Genomic DNA, 21,001 nt, shown 5'->3' on the forward strand with positions numbered 1-21,001 from the left:
TCGGGTCTCAGGGTTACTGTCTCTGTGTAAGTTCGTCTGCTTGTGAAACCAAATACACCGACCCACTCGGAGGATCATCATCGTCACCACCTCCACCATTTCCACATCCACCACCACCACCCACGTCCACCACCACCACGTCGACAACCACCACCATCACCACGTCCACCACCACACCACATCCACCACCACCACCACACCCCCACCACCCCACGTCCACCACACCCCCACCACCCCCACCACCCCACACCACCACCACCACCACCACCCCCCCACCACCACATCCACCACCACCACCACCACCCCACCACCACCCCCACCACCACCACCACCACCACCCCACCACCACCACCCCCCCACACCCCCACCACCCCACCCACCACCACCACCACCACCCACCCCACCACCCCCACAACCACCCACCACCACACATCCACCACACCACCACCACCCCACCACCACTCCACCACCACCACCACCCACCACCACCACATCCACCACCCACCACCCCCACCACCACCACCACCACCACATCCACCACCACCACCACCCCCCACCACCCCCACCACCACCACACCCCCACGTCCACCACCACCACCCCCACCACCCACACCCCCACCACCACCACCACCACCCCACCACACCACATCCACCACCACCACCCCCACCACCACCCCCACACCACCACCACACACCACCACCACCACCACCACGAGGAGCACCTGCTTGTGCTGGTGGGCGAGGCTGCCCCACGTGTTGGCGGCGATGCGCGAGGCCTCCCCGAAGGAGACGTCAGGGTGCTGGCCCCTGACGGCCGCCAGAGTGTCGTGGAAGAAGAGCGCGTAGGCCGAGTGGGGCCGCACCGGGGTCACCGGGGTCGTGGGGGTCACCGGGGTCGCGGGGGTCACCGGGGTCGCGGAGGTCGCCGGGGTCACCGTCAGTATGTACTGCTGTAATCATAGCAGGTACCACCACAGTCAGTATGCACCGCTGTTAGATTGTTAAGAGTAGTTTTAAGACCCGGCAACGCCGGGTACTTCCCGCTAGTAACCCTATAAGGGTTCAAATAACCCTATAAGGGTCCTAAAAGCCCAGATAAACGTTACAATAACCCCTATAAAGGTCCTAATAACCCCTATAAGGGTCCTAATACATCAGTAGAACCAAGGTGTTGTGAGTTTTTGTTGTAATATATATAACGGCCGACCCGCGACTCACCCCGTCTCGCAGTAGCCACACGGGCAACGCCAAGTACATTGGAGTCACTTCCAGAGTTATAGCAGTCGCAGCAGCAGCAGCAGTCGTAGAAGTAGTCGTAGTAGTAGTAGCAGCAGTAGCAGCAGCAGCAGTAGTAGTAGAAGTAGTCGTAGTAGCAGCAGTACTAGCAGCAGCAGTAGTAGTAGCATCAGTCGCAGCAGCAGCAGTAGTAGTATCAGTAGACGTAGCAGCGCGATTGTATCAGCGGTAGTATTAGTAGTATTAGTAGTAGTATCAGCGGTAGTATTATAGTATTAGTAGTAGTATCAGCGGTAGTATTAGTAGTATCAGCGGTAGTATTAGTAGTATAGTAGTAGTATCAGCGGTAGTATTGCCACCACTGGCACCACTGCGTTGTAACTGCTCATATTGTAGGTAGTAGTAGTGGTAGTTAGTTTAGTGGTAAGTTGTAGTTAGTTAGTGGTAGTAGTGGTAGTAGTTAGTGGTAGTAGTAGTAGTTAGTAGTACCTAGTAGAAGTTGTAGTAATAGTAGTTAGCTAGTTAGGTAGCTGGTTAGTTGTAGGTAGTAGTTGTGAGTTGTTAGTAGTAGTTAGTTAGTTGGTAGTAAGTAGTGGTAGTTGTTTGTTAGTAGCTAGTAAGTAGTAGTAGTTAGTAGTAGTTAGTAGTGGTAGTTAAGTAGTGATAGTAGCTAGTAAGTAGTGGTAGTTGTTTTTGTTAGTAGTAGTTAGTAATTAGTTAGTAAGTAGTTAGTAAGTGGTAAGTAGTAGCTATTAGTAATTAGTGAGTAGTAGTTAGTTAGTTTGTAGTGTTTGTTGTTTGTAGCGAAGAAGCGACGTCTCTTCAACCCACTTCCGGTATCGGACCACGCACTTTTATATGGGACGCGGCCTGGAATCGATTCATCGATTACCTGCGCTGGCGATCCGCCTGCCGATTAACTCGATCCACACGCGATGTGGGTGAGTGAGTGGATGGTGAGTGGGGGTGAGTGAGTGGGTGGGTGAGTGAGTGGGTGGGTGAGTGGGTGAGTGAGTGGGTGGTGGGTGGTGTGAGTGAGTGGGTGGGTGGGTGGGTGAGTGGGTGGGTGGGTGAGTGGGTGGGTAAGTGAGTGAGTGGGGTGGAGGTGGGGTGAGTGGGTGAGTGAGTGGGGGGTGGGTGGGTGAGTGGGTGGGAGTGGGTGGGTTAAGTGAGTGAGTGGGTGGGGGTGGGTGGGTGAGTGGGTGGGTGGGGTGAGTAGGTGGGGTGGTGGGTGGGTGAGTGAGTGAGATGGGTGGGTGAGTGGGTGGGTGGTGAGTGGGTGAGTGAGTGAGTGGGTGAGTGGGTGAGTGAGTGAGTGGGTGAGGGAGTGGGTGGTGAGTAGGTGGGTGAGTGGGTGAGTGGGTGGGTGGGGAGTGGGGGGGGGGGTGAGTGAATGAGTGGGTGGGTGAGTGAGTGAGTGGGTGGTGAGTGGGTGGGTGAGTGGGTGGGTGGGTGAGTGAGTGAGTGAATGGGTGAGTGGTTGAGTGAGTGGGTGGGTGGGTGAGTGGGTGGGTGAGTGGGTGATGGGTGAGTAGGTGGGTGGGTTGGTGGGTGAGTGAGTGGGTGGGTGAGTGGGTGGGTGGGTAGGTGGTGAGTGATCGTGGGTGGGTGGGTGAGTGGGTGGGTGGGTGGGTGAGTGAGTGGGTGGTGAGTGGGTGGGGAGTGGTGTGGTGGTGTGAGTGGGGGGTGAGTGAGTGGGTGAGGGGTGAGTGAGTGGGTGTGAGTGGGTGGGAGTGAGTGGGTGGGTGGGTTGGGGGGTGGTGAGTGGGTGGGTGAGTGGGTGGGTGGTAGTGTGAGTGAGTGAGTGGGTGGTGGTGTGAGTGGGTGGGTGGGTGGGTGAGTGAGTGGGTGGTGAGTGGGTGGGTGAGTGGGTGGGTGGGTGAGTGGGTGAGTGAGTGAGTGGGTGAGAGGGTGAGTGAGTGGGGGTGAGTGAGTGAGTGGGTGGGAGTGGTGGGTGAGTGGGTGGGGGGTGAGTGGGTGGGTGAGTGGGTGGGTGAGTAGGGGGTGGGTGAGTGAGTGAGTGGGTGAGTGAGTGGGTGTTGAGTCTATGGTGCAGTGTTGAGTCTATGGTGCAGTGTTGAGTCTATGGTGCAGTGCTGAGTCTATGGTGCAGTGTGAGTCTATGGGCAGTGTGAGTCTATGGTGCAGTGTTGAGTCTATGGTGCAGTGTTGAGTCTATGGTGCAGTGTTGAGTCTATGGTGCAGTGGAGTCTATGGTGCAGTGTTGAGTCTATGGTGCAGTGTTGAGTCTATGGTGCAGTTGTGAGTCTATGGCAGTGTTGAGTCTATGGTGCAGTGTTGAGTCTATGGTGCAGGTGTTGAGTCTATGGGCAGTGCTATCAGGTCTACGAAATCTAAATACGGAACGCATCACGTGGTCGCCTATCTGCTCTACGTTTTTCTAAAAGCGCGTTGCTAAGGCCCCACGTGATCACAGAGGCGCTGCGAGAGTAGCGGCACGGAACGTCTGACTCAACCCCACAACGAGGACATTGTGAGTCTGTGGGTTTCTGTGTGAGTCTGTGGGTCTGTGTGGTGAGTCTGTGGGTCTCTGTGGTGAGTCTGTGGGTCTCTGTGGTGAGTCTGTGGGTCTCTGTGTGGTGAGTCTGTGGGTCTCTGTGTGTGAGTCTGTGGGTCTCTGTGTGGTGAGTCTGTGGGTCTCTGTGTGGTGAGTCTGTGGGTCTCTGTGTGATGAGTCTGTGGGTCTCTGTGTGATGAGTCTGTGGGTCTCTGTGTGGTGAGTCTGTGGGTCTCTGTGTGTGAGTCTGTGGGTCTCTGTGTGGTGAGTCTGTGGGTCTCTGTGTGTGAGTCTGTGGGTCTCTGTGTGGTGAGTCTGTGGGTCTCTGTGTGGTGAGTCTGGGTCTCTGTGGGTGAGTCTGTGGGTCTCTGTGTGGTGAGTCTGTGGGTCTCTGTGTGTGAGTCTGTGGGTCTCTGTGTGGTGAGTCTGTGGGTCTCTGTGTGTGAGTCTGTGGGTCTCTGTGTGGTGAGTCTGTGGGTCTCTGTGTGGTGAGTCTGTGGGTCTCTGTGTGGTGAGTCTGTGGGTCTCTGTGTGGTGAGTCTGTGGGTCTCTGTGTGGTGAGTCTGTGGGTCTCTGTGTGTGAGTCTGTGGGTCTCTGTGTGGTGAGTCTGTGGGTCTCTGTGTGGTGAGTCTGTGGGTCTCTGTGTGGTGAGTCTGTGGGTCTCTGTGTGTGAGTCTGTGGGTCTCTGTGTGTGAGTCTGTGGGTCTCTGTGTGGTGAGTCTGTGGGTCTCTGTGTGTGAGTCTGTGGGTCTCTGTGGTGAGTCTGTGGGTCTCTGTGTGTGAGTCTGTGGGTCTCTGTGTGGTGAGTCTGTGGGTCTCTGTGTGGTGAGTCTGTGGGTCTCTGTGTGGTGAGTCTGTGGGTCTCTGTGTGGTGAGTCTGTGGGTCTCTGTGTGTGAGTCTGTGGGTCTCTGTGTGGTGAGTCTGTGGGTCTCTGTGTGTGAGTCTGTGGGTCTCTGTGTGGTGAGTCTGTGGGTCTCTGTGTGGTGAGTCTGTGGGTCTCTGTGTGGTGAGTCTGTGGGTCTCTGTGTGGTGAGTCTGTGGGTCTCTGTGTGGTGAGTCTGTGGGTCTCTGTGTGGTGAGTCTGTGGGTCTGTGTGTGAGTCTGTGGGTCTCTGTGTGGTGAGTCTGTGGGTCTGTGTGGTGAGTCTGTGGGTCTCTGTGTGGTGAGTCTGTGGGTCTCTGTGTGTGAGTCTGTGGGTCTCTGTGTGGTGAGTCTGTGGGTCTCTGTGTGGTGAGTCTGTGGGTCTCTGTGTGGTGAGTCTGTGGGTCTCTGTGTGGTGAGTCTGTGGGTCTCTGTGTGGTGAGTCTGTGGGTCTCTGTGTGGTGAGTCTGTGGGTCTCTGTGTGATGAGTCTGTGGGTCTCTGTGTGGTGAGTCTGTGGGTCTCTGTGTGTGAGTCTGTGGGTCTCTGTGTGGTGAGTCTGTGGGTCTCTGTGTGATGAGTCTGTGGGTCTCTGTGTGGTGAGTCTGTGGGTCTCTGTGTGGTGAGTCTATGGGTCTCTGTGTGGTGAGTCTGTGGGTCTCTGTGTGGTGAGTCTGTGGGTCTCTGTGTGATGAGTCTGTGGGTCTCTGTGTGGTGAGTCTGTGGGTCTCTGTGTGTGAGTCTGTGGGTCTCTGTGTGGTGAGTCTGTGGGTCTCTGTGTGAGTAGTATGGGTCTCTGTGTGGTGAGTCTGTGGGTCTCTGGTGGTGAGTCTGTGGTCTCTGGTGGTGAGTCTGTGGGTCTCTGTGTGATGAGTCTGTGGGTCTCTGTGTGATGAGTCTGTGGGTCTCTGTGTGGTGAGTCTGTGGTCTCTGTGTGGTGAGTCTGTGGGTCTCTGTGTGGTGAGTCTGTGGGTCTCTGTGTGAGTCTGTGGGTCTCTGTGTGGTGAGTCTGGGTCTCTGTGTGGTGAGTCTGTGGGTCTCTGTGTGGTGAGTCTGTGGGTCTGTGTGGTGAGTCTGTGGGTCTCTGTGGTGAGTCTGTGGGTCTCTGTGTGGTGAGTCTGTGGGTCTCTGTGTGGTGAGTCTGTGGGTCTCTGTGTGTGAGTCTGTGGGTCTCTGTGTGGTGAGTCTGTGGGTCTCTGTGTGATGAGTCTGTGGGTCTCTGTGTGGTGAGTCTGTGGGTCTCTGTGTGGTGAGTCTATGGGTCTCTGTGTGGTGAGTCTGTGGGTCTCTGTGTGGTGAGTCTGTGGGTCTCTGTGTGATGAGTCTGTGGGTCTCTGTGTGGTGAGTCTGTGGGTCTCTGTGTGAGGAGTCTGTGGGTCTCTGTGTGGTGAGTCTGTGGGTCTCTGTGTGTGAGTCTGTGGGTCTCTGTGGTGAGTCTGTGGGTCTCTGTGTGGTGAGTCTATGGGTCTCTGTGTGGTGAGTCTGTGGGTCTCTGTGTGGTGAGTCTGTGGGTCTCTGTGTGTGAGTCTGTGGGTCTCTGTGTGGTGAGTCTGTGGGTCTCTGTGTGTGAGTCTGTGGGTCTCTGTGTGGTGAGTCTGTGGGTCTCTGTGTGGTAGTCTGTGGGTCTGTGTGGTGAGTCTGTGGGTCTCTGTGTGGTGAGTCTGTGGTCTCTGGTGGTGAGTCTGTGGGTCTCTGTGTGGTGAGTCTGTGGGTCTCTGTGTGTGAGTCTGTGGGTCTCTGTGTGGTGAGTCTGGGTCTCTGTGGGTGAGTCTGTGGGTCTCTGTGTGGTGAGTCTGTGGGTCTCTGTGTGATGAGTCTGTGGGTCTCTGTGTGGTGAGTCTGTGGGTCTCTGTGTGGTGAGTCTGTGGGTCTCTGTGTGATGAGTCTGTGTGGTGAGTCTGTGGGTCTCTGTGTGTGAGTCTGTGGGTCTCTGTGTGGTGAGTCTGTGGGTCTCTGTGTGGTGTCGTAGGGTCTCTGTGTGGTGAGTCTGTGGGTCTCTGTGTGGGTCTCTGTGTGGTGAGTCTGTGGGTCTCTGTGTGGTGAGGTCTGTGGGTCTCTGTGTGATGAGTCTGTGGGTTCTCTGTGTGGTGAGTCTGTGGGTCTCTGGTGTGAGTCTGTGGGTCTCTGTGTGGTGAGTCTGTGGGTCTCTGTGTGATGAGTCTGTGGGTCTCTGTGTGGTGAGTCTGTGGGTCTCTGTGTGGTGAGTCTATGGGTCCTCGTGTGAGTGAGTCTGTGGGTCTCTGTGTGGTGAGTCTGTTGGGTCTCTGTGTGATGCGGTCTGTGGGTCCTCGTGTGTGTGTGAAGTCTGTGGGTCTCTGTGTGATATGCGTCTGTGGGTCTCTGTGTGGTGAGTCTTGTGGGTTCTCTGTGTGAGTAGTCTATGGGTCTCTGTGTGGTGAGTTGTGGTCTCTGGTGGTGTACGTCTGTGAGCTCGCGTGGTGAGTCTGTGAGTCTCTGTGGTGAGTCTGTGGGTCTCTGTGTGATGAGTCTGTGGGTCTCTGTGTGATGAGTCTGTGGGTCTCTGTGTGGTGAGTCTGTGGGTCTCTGTGTGGTGAGTCTATGGGTCTCTGTGTGAGTCTGTGGGTCTCTGTGTGAGTCTGTGGGTCTCTGTGTGAGTCTGTGGGTCTCTGTGTAGTGAGTCTGGGTCTCTGTGTGAGTGTGTGGGTCTCTGTGTGTGAGTCTGTGGGTCTCTGTGTGGTGAGTCGTGGGTCTCTGTGTGAGTCTATGGGTCTCTGTGTGGATCTCTGTGTGAGTCTGGGTCTCTGTGTGTGAGTCTGTGGGTCTCTGTGTAGTGAGTCTGTGTGTAGTGAGTCTGTGTGGGTCTCTGTGTAGTGAGTCTGTGGGTCTCTGTGTGGTGAGTCTGTGGGTCTCTGTGTAGTGAGTCTGTGGGTTCTGTGTGGTGAGTCTGTGTGAGTCTCTGTGTAGTGAGTCTGTGGGTCTCTGTGTAGTGAGTCTGTGTGTCTCTGTGTAGTGAGTCTGTGTGTCTCTGTGTGAGTCGGTGTTGGCAGCTGCAGGATGTCTTCACACAAGGAGGCCGTGCCGGGCTGCGCCGCGGTGACCCCACTACGTTGAGCGGCGCCGGTCGCGGTGGCGGCGGTGACCTCACCGGGAAGGTCAAGGGGTGGAGTGGTGGTGGAGGAGAAGGGCGATGAGGTGGAGGTGGTGATGATGGCGGAGAAGGGAAATGCCGTGGCCGCTGGTGGTGACAGCGCCGGGAAGGTCAAGGGGTTGGAGGTGGTGGTGGAGGAGAAGGGCGATGAGGTGGAGGTGGTGATGGTGGAGGAGAAGGGAGATGTTGTGGCCGCTGGCGGTGACCTCATCGGGAAGGTCAAGGAGGTGGAGGTGGTGGTGGAGGAGAAGGTCAAGGAGGTGGGAGGTGGTGATGGCGGAGAAGGGAGATGAGGTGGAGGTGGTAATGGAGGAGAAGGGAGATGAGGTGGAAGATAAGAGTGAGGTGGAGGATGGGAAGGGTGAGGAGGAGGTGGAGGATGGGAAGGGGTGACGAGTTGGATAAGAAGGGTGAGGAGGGTGAGAGGTGGATGGGAAGGGGGGGAGGGTGAGGAGGGTGAGGAGGAGGTGGATGATGAGGACGAGGAGGTGGGTGACAGTGAGGAGGAGGTGGAGGGTGCGGAGGAGGTGGAGGGTGAGGTGGGATGAGGATGAGAAGGGTGAGGAGGTGGAGGACGAGGAGGGTGACAGTGAGGAGGTGTGATGGCCTCCTCCTCCTCCCACGTCGTCCTCAAGCGCCAGCGGAGCCTCACGGGGCGAGGCAGCCCCACGGAGCAGAAGAGAAAGAGGTACACACACACTTATACATATATATACATACACATATTATAACATACACAACACATACATACACACACACTATATACATACATATACATACATACACACATACATACACACACATACATACACATACATATATATAACATACACCACACATACAACACACATACATACACACATACACACATACACACACATACATACACATACATATATATACAACAACAACACACAACCGCCATTCGCCACTAAGTGGCGGTGACGTCACCACGACGCTTGTGCCAGGCCATGTGCACCGTGAGGCTACCACGTGAAGTGTCGAACACCCGCTGGCAGGAGGTCACGGGGCAGACCCAGCAGGTGCCACGGGTCGACTGACTGTGATGACCGAGACGACTGGCTGATGCACCACCTGTGCCCCCTACTGTGCCAACTTGCTGTGCTTTAGCCACCCAGCACTCCGCTCGTGTTGTGAGCGTCGCTCACAGAGGCTGATCTTGACACTGCTGGTACCAGTCATCGGCAAGTCCACTCAGCTCCACGTCCTCCTGTACCACATCACTCCATCTCTTCTATAACCCGTGCCGCGCCAGTTTCGCCCCCTTGTTCCGGCCGAACAAAAGCTGTTTAGGCATGCGGGTGGCTGGCATGCGGGCTACATGACCCAGCCAACGCAGCCTTGCCTGCTGGAGGTGCTCACCGATGGGACTTTGCCCAGATCTTTCAAGGATTTGTGATCCTTGAAAGATCTGGGTAACCGGCGAAGATGTTCCATTAGGGGAGTGCACGTTTCGCAAGCGTAGAGAAGGGAGGGAATGACCGTGGCCGAGAAGACCTGAAGCTTCCACATAGCGTTACGCAACCGATTAAAAGATACATGCCATTCGACTGATTCGGAGTGAGACCTCTGCTGTTAAACCAGAGACGGTCATAAGCACACTGCCCAGGTATGGGAAACTCTCCACTCTCTTCACAACTTCCCCATCACCGATTAGGAGTTGTGGGGGTGGAGTGTCCGATGGTACAAAATACCAAGGCAAGTGCTTAGTTTTGGTGGGGCTGATGGTAAGGCCCCACCTCTTAGTGGCACACTCCAGTTTCAGCAGCAGCGTCTCCAACTCCTCCTCTGAATGAGCAGCAATTACCAATCATCGGGATACATAACGTGGTTGACCAATAGGGAGCCATCCCTTGACCGCACCCGGGCATCGATCAGCCTCTCATTATATCTGTACCAAATGGAAATTCCCCTGGTACAGCTATTGAAGGCTTCACGAACTACGTGGTCAAAATAGATGTTAAATAATGTGGGAGCCAGAGGACATCCCTGTCGCACCCCAAGGTGTACAGGGAATGGCTCCGACTCCCGGCCACGTAGTTTTACCCGGGCCCACTCACCATCATGAAGGTTCTTAATGATCGTGAGCAGAGGGTCAGGGACTCCGAAAGCACGAAGAACAACCCAGAGCCCAGTCCTACTGATGGTATCATAGGCCTTGACCAGGTCAATAAAGCAGAGATGTAGGTCTTTTTGGAATTCCCTACACCTCTGCTGTAGCAGACGGACAGAAAATATGGCATCTGTGCAGGACTGCCCTTTCCTGAAACCCCTGTAGTTGTTACAGTCTGTGCGGTCCCCCTTCTTAAAGAGGGGGTCACCAGGGCATCCTTCAAATCCTGTGGAACCCATCCAGTGGTCCAGACTGTTGTTATGATGTCATGTAGGGCAATCTGTGCACAAACGCCACCCTCCCTCAGCAATTCGCTTGGGAGATCATCTCTGCCCGGTGCCTTTCCCTGTCTCAGACTCTGGATCGCCTTCAGTACTTCCTCAAGAGATGGCACCTCAGCCAGCCACTCACAGGGGGTGACTTCTTTTTCCAATATTTGAGACACCGCAGCCTCAGCAGGGGCATCCCCACTTTGTGCCATGATGTTTTCCTGGCTGAGGGATTTCCCCTCCCCCAGGACCTCACAGAAATGCTCAAAAAATCTGCAAAACTGTTCCCTGGGGGTCGGAGATTGGATTACCGTTTTTTCCCCTAATGATGGTAATAGGTGTGGCGCTGCAGGTTACTTTTTTGATGGAGTTAAATAGGAAATTGTGATCCGCGACCACCACCCATCCTTGCAGCGCCTCACGCCTCTCCGAACCTCCGAGCGAAGCCTCATTCTCCGACGTGGGATGTTGTAGCTGATGAGAGTGGGCCTGTCGCTTTTTCTCAACTATCCTGAACACCTCCTCTGTCAGCCAGGGTCTCTGGGGAGGTCTGGACCGCATACCCAAAGCAGCCATTGCAGCTGCGTGAGTCACAGTCCTAAACCTCGCCCATTTACCCTCGACATCAGCTTCTCGACTGACTCAGCCCTTCATCTTCGACCCAAGATGCGCCCCTTCACGATGAGGCGTTACGTCATGCAGCTATAACCGCAGTAACCCCTCAGGTGTCACCCTGCCATTACACATACACAAGACAAAGATCCTCCGTATAGCCTTAACAGACTGTAGGGGCAAGTGCTGTTAGCGAGCACCTATGAAGGCCGGCACGGCACACGAGGGGGTGTGTGGCCAGCACCACGCCCGACCGCCTTTGTCTCCCCAGTGGCGATGTTTACACACCGCACCAGGTACTCATTTCAGGCTGAGTCGACCTACGGGAGGCCCAGGACCGGTTCAGATAATCGTCACTGGTGTTGGCCGTGAGCGGGAATCGAACCCGGGTCGCCGGGTTCATAGCGCAGCGTAGCGCTAACCGCTACACTACCGCTCCCCATTCACATACACACACATATACATACACACACATATGTAGTAAGTTCGAGGAGACGATGTCGAAGTTGAGGCACACTCTGTTTATAACCCAGGGACAGGCACAATAGTTGAAGGGGTATCGACCCCTTCACCCGTACTATGGGAAACCCACCCTAGTACTAAGCCCCCTGTCCTGTTCCCCAGTCCTCCTCTACTGGGCTACGGGAGGCTGACTGATCTGGCCCTGGCAAGCACAGATCTCGGCACCAGCTAACCAGCCTTGCCCTGATAAGGGCAGCGGTCTGGAAGCTTTTGGGCCGCGCCGCTGGCTTACCCGGCTCGGCCCTTATAAGGACAGCGAGACCGGGGAGTCCAGGGCCTAATCTCCGAGTCTTGGATCTTCACTGGTCAGCTTCGTGTCGAACTGCCTCGAGCTCTTTGGGTCTCCACCTTTTATAGGGATCACCTCCGAGGGCTGGGGGCGTGGGCAATAACGGATGCGGACGTCGGTGTGACCACCCGTGTATGTGAGTGCCAACACCCCTGTGTTTGTTGTCCGCCGTTTCTCCCGTAATAATCCCTACACATACACACACATACACACACATATACATACACACACATATACATACACATACACACATATACATGCACACACATACACACACATATACATACACACATAAACATACACGTGTAATATGAAGATGCATATTGTGTGTGTGTGTCTGGGGGGGGGGGATAACTGGGCGATGGTGATTGGCTCTGCCGGCCTCAGCCCGCAGCCAATGGGATGTCGAGCCAGAGGCGTGGCCCTGGGGCTGCACAGCAACATCTAGAAGGTTCCAGGGGTGAGGCTGCTGATTGGATGGGTGGCATCACGTGGGCCACGTGGTGTAAGGGGTAGAGAGACACAAGCTCGTGGTCAGTGTGGAGAGCAGAGGTCGCAAACGGGTTTTGATTCCTTACCCCCTGTACCCGATTACCCGTACCCGACACCCGTACCCGGCCGCACCAGGGTCGTAAACGGGTACCCGTACCCGGCCGTACCCGTACCCTACCCGTACCCAGCTGGGTACGGGTACCCGTTCCCTACCCGTACCCTACCCGAAACGAGTGACAAACGGTTACTCACCGGTGACTCACGGCCTACCTGTACCCGTACCCTACCTATACCCGATACCCGTACCCTACCTGTACCCGGCTGGGTACGGGTACCCGTTCCCTACCCGTACCCTACCCGAAATGAGTGACAAATGGTTACTCACCAGTGACTCACGGCCTACCCGTACCCGGCCGCACCAGGGTCGCAAACGGCTACCCGTACCCGGCCGGGTACGGGTAGCCGGGTATCGGATACCCGGTTGCAACCTCTGGTGGAGAGGTGTGAGGGAGCGAGCGAGCGAACGCCACACTGGAGTAACGGGGGAAAAGGAACCCGGCGTGTGAGGGAGCTGTGTACATGGAGAACAAATACAGACCAGACAAAAGACACGATATCGTCCGGAGCGGATTTATGACACATCTGTCTCTGTGTGGTGAATCTATGGGTGTCTGTGTGGTGATGTCTATGGGTGTCTGCGTGGTGATGATGTCTATGGGTGTCTGTGTGGTGATGTCTATGGGTGTCTGTGTGGTGATGTCTATGGGTGTCTGCGTGGTGAGTGCCGCTGTGGGTGAGTGCTGTCAATGTGGTTACCCACAGCCCCGTCTTCAACCAAGGAGTGTGGTACGAGAAAAAAAGACGCAGTTCGCGGACACTGTCCAGCTCAAAGGTCGGTGTGTGCGTACGTGTGTGTGTGTACGTGTGTGTGTACGTGTGTGTGTGCGTACGGTGTGTGTGTACGTGTGTGTACGTGTGTGTGTACGTGTGTGCGTACGTGTGTGTACGTGTGTGCGTACAAGTGTGTGTGTGTGTGTGTACGTGTGTGTGTACGTGTGTGTGTACGTGTGTGTGTACGTGTGTGTGAACGTGTGTGCCGGACGGGCAACACTGTCGTGGGCAGTGCTGTGGGGGGAGGGCCAATGCCCATTGGCCTCTCCCCTCATGGCATCTGTGACCACCACAGTGGCTAAACGGGGGCTCTGGACGGCTGCGAGGGGCTGGTAACCCCTCCACCTTCTATTAATTACCACGAAACCACGAATTAAACATAAACCTGTAACTAATAAGCTTGTGCCGGAGGCCCCGGGGGGTCAGGCTTTTATGACGTCTCCTGGCCAAACCCCATTTGGCGGAGCCAGGAGATTGAATCTTCACCCTCGGGGCTCCTCCAGAAACAACGAAAAACCATTGCGGTTGGCCACGTGGAATGTTCGAACGCTCACTGCGGAGGAGAGGCTGCCACTCCTTTGTCGGGAGCTGGACCGGTACCGCCTGGATCTCTGTGGCATTCAGGAGGTCCGGTGGACCGGTTCTGGCTCTTGAGGGGTGGGCAGTCCTCTACTCGGGGCAGGAGACTGCCAAACAACAGGGTGTGGCTCTTCTTCTGAACAAAAGAATGAAGGGGGCGTGGGAGGTGTGGGAAGCTGTAAGCCCCAGGATACTTTGGGCTCGCCGTCCCATCAACCGGAGGCGAGGAGTGGTGGTCGTGGTTACTTATGCCCCCACCGAAGACGAACATCCGTGGAGGGATGCAGGCAAAGCCGATGAGTCAGACGCTTTCTATGACCTCCTGTCACAGGTGCTGGCTAAAGTGGCCACTCGGGACTTCAATGCCCGAGTTGGTCATGATGCTGGCACCTGGTCTGGAGTGATTGGAAGGCATGGGCCAGATCAGCTCAATAACAATGGTAGGAGGCTGCTAGATTTTTGTGCAGCCCATGGGCTTGTAATTACCAACACGCTCTTCCGGCATCGGCGCATCCACACAACATCATGGATGCATGCCGGGTCCAAGCAAGAACATCTGCTGGACTACATAGTGACGGACCAGCGGATGCGAGCCCATGTCCTTGACACCAGGACCTACCGTGGAGCTGATCTGCCCTCTGACCATCGACTAGTCATCTGTAAGATGCGCCTGCCATTTATCCACTCCGGTGGTGGGTGTACACCCAGGATCCCATTCCAACCAAAAGTGGCCTGGTCTCAGTTAGCTGATGAAAGTTGCAAGAGAGAATTTCATCATCGCTTGCAGCTGGGGTTGGCATCGTCCCCCACTCCACCTGATGTCGAGGGTAAATGGGCGAGGTTTAAGACTGTGACTCATGCAGCTGCAATGGCGGTCCAGACCTCCCCAGAAACCCTGGCTGACAGAGGAGGTGTTCAGGTTAATTGAGAAAAAGCGACAGGCCCACTCTCATCGCCTACAGCATCCCACGTCAGAGAATGAGGAGGTTTACCGCAGCCTTCGCTTGGAGGTTCGGAGAGCCGTAAGGCGCTGCAAGGAAGGGTGGTGGTCGCGGGTTGCTGAGGAGATGGAATCTGCCTCAGTGGCCTGCGATCACAAATCACTATTTAACTCCATCAAAAAAGTAACCTGCAGCGCCACACCTATTACCATCATTAGGGGAAAAAACGGTGATCCAATCTCCGACCCCCAGGAACAGGTTTGCAGATTTGCTGAGCATTTCTCTGAGCTCCTGGGGGAGGGAAAATCTCTCAGCCAGAAAAACATCATGGCACAAAGTGGGGATAACCCTGCTGAGGCTTCGGTGCCTCAAATATTGGAAGAAGAAGTCACCCCCTGTGAGTGGCTGACTGAGGTGCCATCCGTTGAGGAAGTACTGAAGGCAATCCAGAGCCTGAGACCAGGAAAGGCACCGGGCAGAGATGATCTCCCAAGCGAAATGCTGTGGGAGGGTGGTGCTTGTGCACAGATTGCCCTATATGACATCATAACAACAGTCTGGACCGCTGGACGGGCTCCGCAGGATTGGAAGGATGCCCTGGTGGTCCCCCTCTTTAAGAAGGGAGACCGCACAGACTGTAACAACTACAGGGGCATCTCACTCCTCAGTGTGCCGGGAAAGATCCTGGCAAGGATTATTCAACATCGCCTTGCTAGGCACGCTGAGGAGAGGCTTGCGGAACCCCAATGCGGTTTCAGGAAAGGGCGGTCCTGTATAGATGCCATATTTTCTGTCCGTCTGCTACAGCAGAGGTGTAGGGAATTCCAACAAGACCTACATCTCTATTTTATTAACTTGGTCAAGGCCTATGATACCATCAGTAGGCCTGGGCTCTGGGTTGGTCTTCATGCTTTCGGAGTCCCTGACCCTCTGCTCACGATCATTAAGGACCTTCATGATGGTGAGCGGGCCCGGGTAAAACTACGTGGCCGGGAGTCGGAGCCTTTCTCTGTACACCTTGGGGTGCGACAGGGATGTCCTCTGGCTCCCACATTATTTAACATCTATTTCGACTGCGTAGTTCGTGACGCCTTCAATAGCTGTACTGGGGGAATTTCCATTTGGTACAGATATAATGGGAGGCTGATCGACGCCCGGGTGCGATCAAGGGATGGCTCCCTATTGGTCAACCACGTTATGTATGCCGATGATTTGGTAATAGCTGCTCATTCAGAAGAGGAGTTGGAGACGCTGCTGCTGAGACTGGAGCGTGCCACTAAGAGGTGGGGCCTTACCATCAGCCCCACCAAAACTAAGCACCTGCCTGGGTATTTTGTACCATCGGACACTCCACCCCAACAACTCCCAATTGGTGATGGGGCAGTTGTGGAGAGAGTGGAGAGTTTCCCATACCTGGGCAGTGTGCTTATGACCGGCTCCAGTTTGTCAGCAGAGGTCTCACTCCGAATCAGTCGAGCGGCAATATCTTTTCATCGGTTGCGTAACGCTGTGTGGAAGCTACCTGGTCTGTCGCTCCGCACGAAGCTTCAGGTCTTCTGGGCCACGGTCATTCCCTCCCTTTTCTACGCTTGCGAAACGTGGACCCCCCTAATGGAGCATCTTCGCCGGTTGAAAACATTTAGGCTGGCCTGCCTACGATCCATCTTGGGTTTAACCAGGCTGGATTGTGTGAGGAGCTCACAAATCCTTGAAAGATCTGGGCAAAGTCCCATCGGTGAGCTCCTCCGGCAGGCAAGGCTGCGTTGGCTGGGTCATGTAGCCCGCATGCCCAGCCACCGCATGCCTAAACAGCTTTTGTTCAGCCGGATCGAGGGGGCTAAACGGGCGCGGCACGGGCTAGAGAAGAGATGGAGTGATGTGGTGCAGGAGGACGTGGAGCTGAGTGGACTTGCCGATGACTGGTACCAGGTGTCAAGATCGGCCTTAGTGGAGGAGGCTCGTGAAGGACGCTACTGGGCAGTTGGAGGCAGTCGCCCTCCAACATCAAAGGAGGGCGGAGGAGCGACGCTCACAACAATGAGCGGAGCGCCGGGTGGCTAAAGCACAGCAAGTTGGTACAATAGGGGGCACAGGTGGTGCATCAGCCAGTCATCTCGGTCATCTTGGTCAGTCGACCCGTGGCACCCGTGACCTCCTGTCAGCGGGCGTTCGACACTTCACATGGCCTCAAGGTGCACTTGGCCTGGCACAAGCGTCGTGGTGACGTCACCGCCAATTAGTGGCGAATGGCGGTTGTTGTTGTTGTGTAAGTGTGTGTGAACGTGTGTGTGTGAACGTGTGTGTGTACGTGTGTGTGCGTACGTGTGTGTGCGAACGTGTGTGTGTGTACGTGTGTGTGTGTACGTGTGTGTGTGAACGTGTGTGTGTGTAAGTGTGTGTGAACGTGTGTGTGAACGTGTGTGTGTACGTGTGTGTGCGTACGTGTGTGTGCGTACGTGTGTGTGCGTACGTGTGTGTGCGTACGTGTGTGTGTGTACGTGTGTGTGTGAACGTGTGTGTGTGTACGTGTGTGTGTGTGAGCGTGTGTGTGTGTGTACGTGTGTGTGTGAACGTGTGCATGTGTACGTGTGCGTGTGTACGTGTGCGTGTGAACGTGTGTGTGTGTGTACGTGTGTGTGTGTACGTGTGTGTGTGAACGTGTGTGTGTGTGTGAACGTGTGTGTGTGTACGTGTGTGTGTGAACGTGTGTGTGTGTACGTGTGTGTGTGTACGTGTGTGTGTGTACGTGTGTGTGTATGTGTGTGTGTGTACGTGTGTGTACGTGTGTGTGTGAACGTGTGTGTATGTACGTGTGTGTACGTGTGTGTGTGTACGTGTGTGTGTGAACGTGTGTGTGTACGTGTGTGTGTGTACGTGTGTGTGTACGTGTGTGTGTGTACGTGTGAACGTGTGCGTGTGTGCGTGTGTACGTGTGTGTGTGTGAACGTGTGTGTGTGTACGTGTGTGTGTGAACGTGTGTACGTGTGTGTGTGTACGTGTGTGTGTACGTGTGTGTGTGTACGTGTGTGTGAACGTGTGTGTGTGTACGTGTGTGTGTGTTAGTGTGCGTGTGTACGTGTGCGTGTGTACGTGTGTGTGTGTACGTGTGTGTGTGTACGTGTGTGTACGTGTGTGTGTGTACGTGTGTGTGAACGTGTGTGTGTGTACGTGTGTGTGTGTTAGTGTGCGTGTGTACGTGTGCGTGTGTACGTGTGTGTGTACGTGTGTGTGTGAACGTGTGTGTGTGTACGTGTGTGTGTTTACGTGTGTGTGTGTGTGTACGTGTGTGTGTGCAGAGATTGTTTCTGGATCCGTACTCGTCCTCCGAAGACAGCGACAATGACGACAACTTCCCAAACACACAGACTCAGTGACACACACACAGACACACACACACAGACTCGGTGACACACACACAGACACACACACAGACACACACACAGACACACACACAGACACACACACAGACACACACAGACACACACACAGACACACACAGACTCAGTGACACACACACAGACACACACAGACTCAGTGACACACACACAGACACACACAGACACACACACAGACACACACAGACTCAGTGACACACACACAGACACACACACGTACACACACACAGACTCAGTGACACACACACAGACTCAGTGACACACACACAGACACACACACAGACACACAGACACACACAGACTCAGTGACACACACACAGACTCAGTGACAACAAAGATCCCCCATATAGCCTTAACAGACTGTAGGGGCAAGTGCTGTTAGCGAGCACCTATGAAGGCCAGCACGGCACACGAGGGGGTGGGTGGCCAGCACCACGCCCGACCGCCTTTGTCTCCCTAGTGGTGATGTTTACACACCGCACCAGGTACTCATTTGAGGCTGAGTCGACCTAGGGGAGGCCCAGGACCGGTTCAGATAATCGTCACTGGTGTTGGCCGTGAGCGGGAATCGAACTCGGGTCACCGGGTTCATAGCGCAGCGCGCTAACCGCTACACTATCGCTCCGTGTCGCTGTGTGTGTCGCTGTGTGTGTCTGTGTGTGTCTGTGTGTGTGTCACTCAGTGACACACACACAGACACACACACAGACACAGTGACACACACACAGACTCACACACAGACACACACACAGACTCAGTGACAAACACACAGACTCAGTGACACGCACACAGACACACAGACACAGTGACACACACACAGACACACACACAGACACACACACAGACTCAGTGACACACACACAGACACACACACAGACTCAGTGACACACACACAGGCACACACACAGACTCAGTGACACACACACAGACTCAGTGACACACACACAGACTCAGTGACACACACACAGACACACACAGACACACACAGACACACTCACAGACACATAGACACACACGGAGACACACACAGACATACACAGAGACACACACATAGACACACAGACACACACAGAGACACACACACAGACACACACAGAGACACATAGACACACACAGAGACACACAGACACACACACAGACTCAGTGACACACACAGACACACACAGACACATAGACACACACAGACACACTCACAGACACACTCACAGACACACACAGACACACACAGACACACAGCTGAAGTGGGCTACTCAAGCTGCTCGCTCTGCTTTGGGTGTTGCCCGTCGATTTGGAAGTAATCCCGCGGCAACGCCGCCTCAAGAGAACGACGACCCACAAAAGGGTTTTGAAGTTATATCCGTTGACTCGTGAACCGAATAAATCCCGTGTTCCTCGTTGAGTCTCGTCATCGTTTTTATTTTCTTACCTATAAACGACACTTTTTACAGGTAGGAACAATGTCCCACACTGCTGCCCACCAGGGATTATTTGTCTGTCTGTCTGCCGTGGATAAATAAATATATAATATAGACAGCTCTCTGATTGGTGGAGACCTACTGCCGGGTACGGAGAGGGGAGGGGCCTAAGGAAGGGGGGGGTCAGGGGAGGGGCCTAAAGATATGGGGGGGGTCAGGGGAGGGGCCTGAGGGAGGGGGGTTCAGGGGAGGGGCCTGAGGGAGGGGGGTTCAGGGGAGGGGCCTGAGGGAGGGGGGGGGGTCAGGGGAGGGGCCTAAAGATATGGGGGGGGTCAGGGGAGGGGCCTAAGGGACGGGGGGTCAGGGGAGGGGCCTAAGGGAGGGGGGGTCAGGGGAGGGGCCTAAGGGAGGGGGGGTCAGGGGAGGGGCCTAAGGATATGGGGGGGTCAGGGGAGGGGCCTAAGGGACGGGGGGTCAGGGGAGGGGCCTGAGGGGGGGGGTCAGGGGAGGGGCCTGAGGGAGGGGGAGGGGCCGATAGTGAAGGGGGCTGTCTGCCTGGCTGGCTGCCTGGCTACCTCAAGTCACGTGATCTTGTACACAGGGAGAGGAACAGCAGGTTCCACACTGCCCACCAGGGATTATGTGTCTGTCTGTCGTGCACGAATGCGCTGTCCAACCAAGTTCCGACCTGCACACTGCGAAGGAACATGTTTTTTTCCGTGTGTCTGTCTGTCCGTCCGTCTGTCTCCGTGTGGACGCTAGACTTGCGAAGGGTTCGGCTCGCGAGCCGTGGAGTTGACGTTGACGACGAGTCGCTGGTTCCACGCCGCAAGCCCCGCGGTGAGCCGGCGCTGTTCCGCTTTCCCATCCGGAAACTTGAAAGTAGTTAAATGAACAGTTTAGTGCCGTTATTTCGCATCGTTTAAAAAACACGTTCCTTCGGAGTGGGTAGGTAGGAACTTGGTTGGACAGCGCATTCGTGCACGACAGACAGACAAATAATCCTTGGTGGGCAAGTGTGGAACCTGTTGTTCCTCTACCTGTGTACAAGATCACGTGACTTGAGGTAGCCAGGCAGCCAGCCCCCTTCACTATTGGCCCTTCCCCTGACCCCCCTCCCTTAGGCCCCTCCCCCCTTAGGCCCCTCCCCTGACCACCCCCCCCATATCCTCAGGCCCCTCCCCTGACCCCCCTCCCTTAGGCCCCTCCCCTCTCCGTACCCGGCAGTAGGTCTCCACCAATCAAAGAGCTGTTTGTATTATATATTTATTTATGCACGACAGACAGACAGATAAATAATCCCTGGTGGGCAGTGTGGAACATTGTGTCCCTGCCTGTGTATTTCCTTGCGCCACTCAAGCTGCCCGGGGGTTGCCCCGAGCGGGGAGCTCACACGGCCGAATCGAACGAGGAACGCCACTTGACCGACTCGGAACGAGACGGTTCCGGGGCCAAACCAGAGCCGGTCTCGAACGCACCGCCCAGACACGGAGGGTGACACGCCCCCTCCACCACTCTAGCCATGACTGCCCCACGGTGGCTAGGAGATGTTGACTACCTCGCCTGGTGCGCAGGAGGTCTGTGTCTCTCTCTCTCTCATCATCATCACGGTGGCTAGGAGATGTTGACTACCTCGCCTGGTGCGCAGGAGGTCGTGGGTTCGATCAAGACCATGGCTACGCCTGCTGCTGTATGTTTGGAGTTTGTGGTGTCTCTCTCATCATCAAGGTGGCTATG

The 21,001-nt window shown here is 55.2% G+C and overlaps 1 long non-coding RNA gene across 1 annotated transcript; it reads left to right on the plus strand.

Moving 5' to 3' along the window:
* Positions 1-8,281: 8,281 nt before the first annotated feature.
* LOC133361717 (uncharacterized) lies at positions 8,282-19,246 on the plus strand. The gene is made up of 3 exons (XR_009757411.1): positions 8,282-8,413; positions 12,866-12,935; positions 17,751-19,246. It is a non-coding gene; the product is annotated as an uncharacterized LOC133361717 (long non-coding RNA).
* The last annotated feature ends 1,755 nt before the right edge of the window (positions 19,247-21,001 follow it).

The sequence above is a fragment of the Lethenteron reissneri genome, unplaced genomic scaffold (assembly GCF_015708825.2).
Source record: "Lethenteron reissneri isolate LAM-NWPU_2019-01 unplaced genomic scaffold, ASM1570882v1 scaffold_1208, whole genome shotgun sequence".
NCBI classification, from domain to species: Eukaryota; Metazoa; Chordata; class Hyperoartia; order Petromyzontiformes; family Petromyzontidae; genus Lethenteron; species Lethenteron reissneri.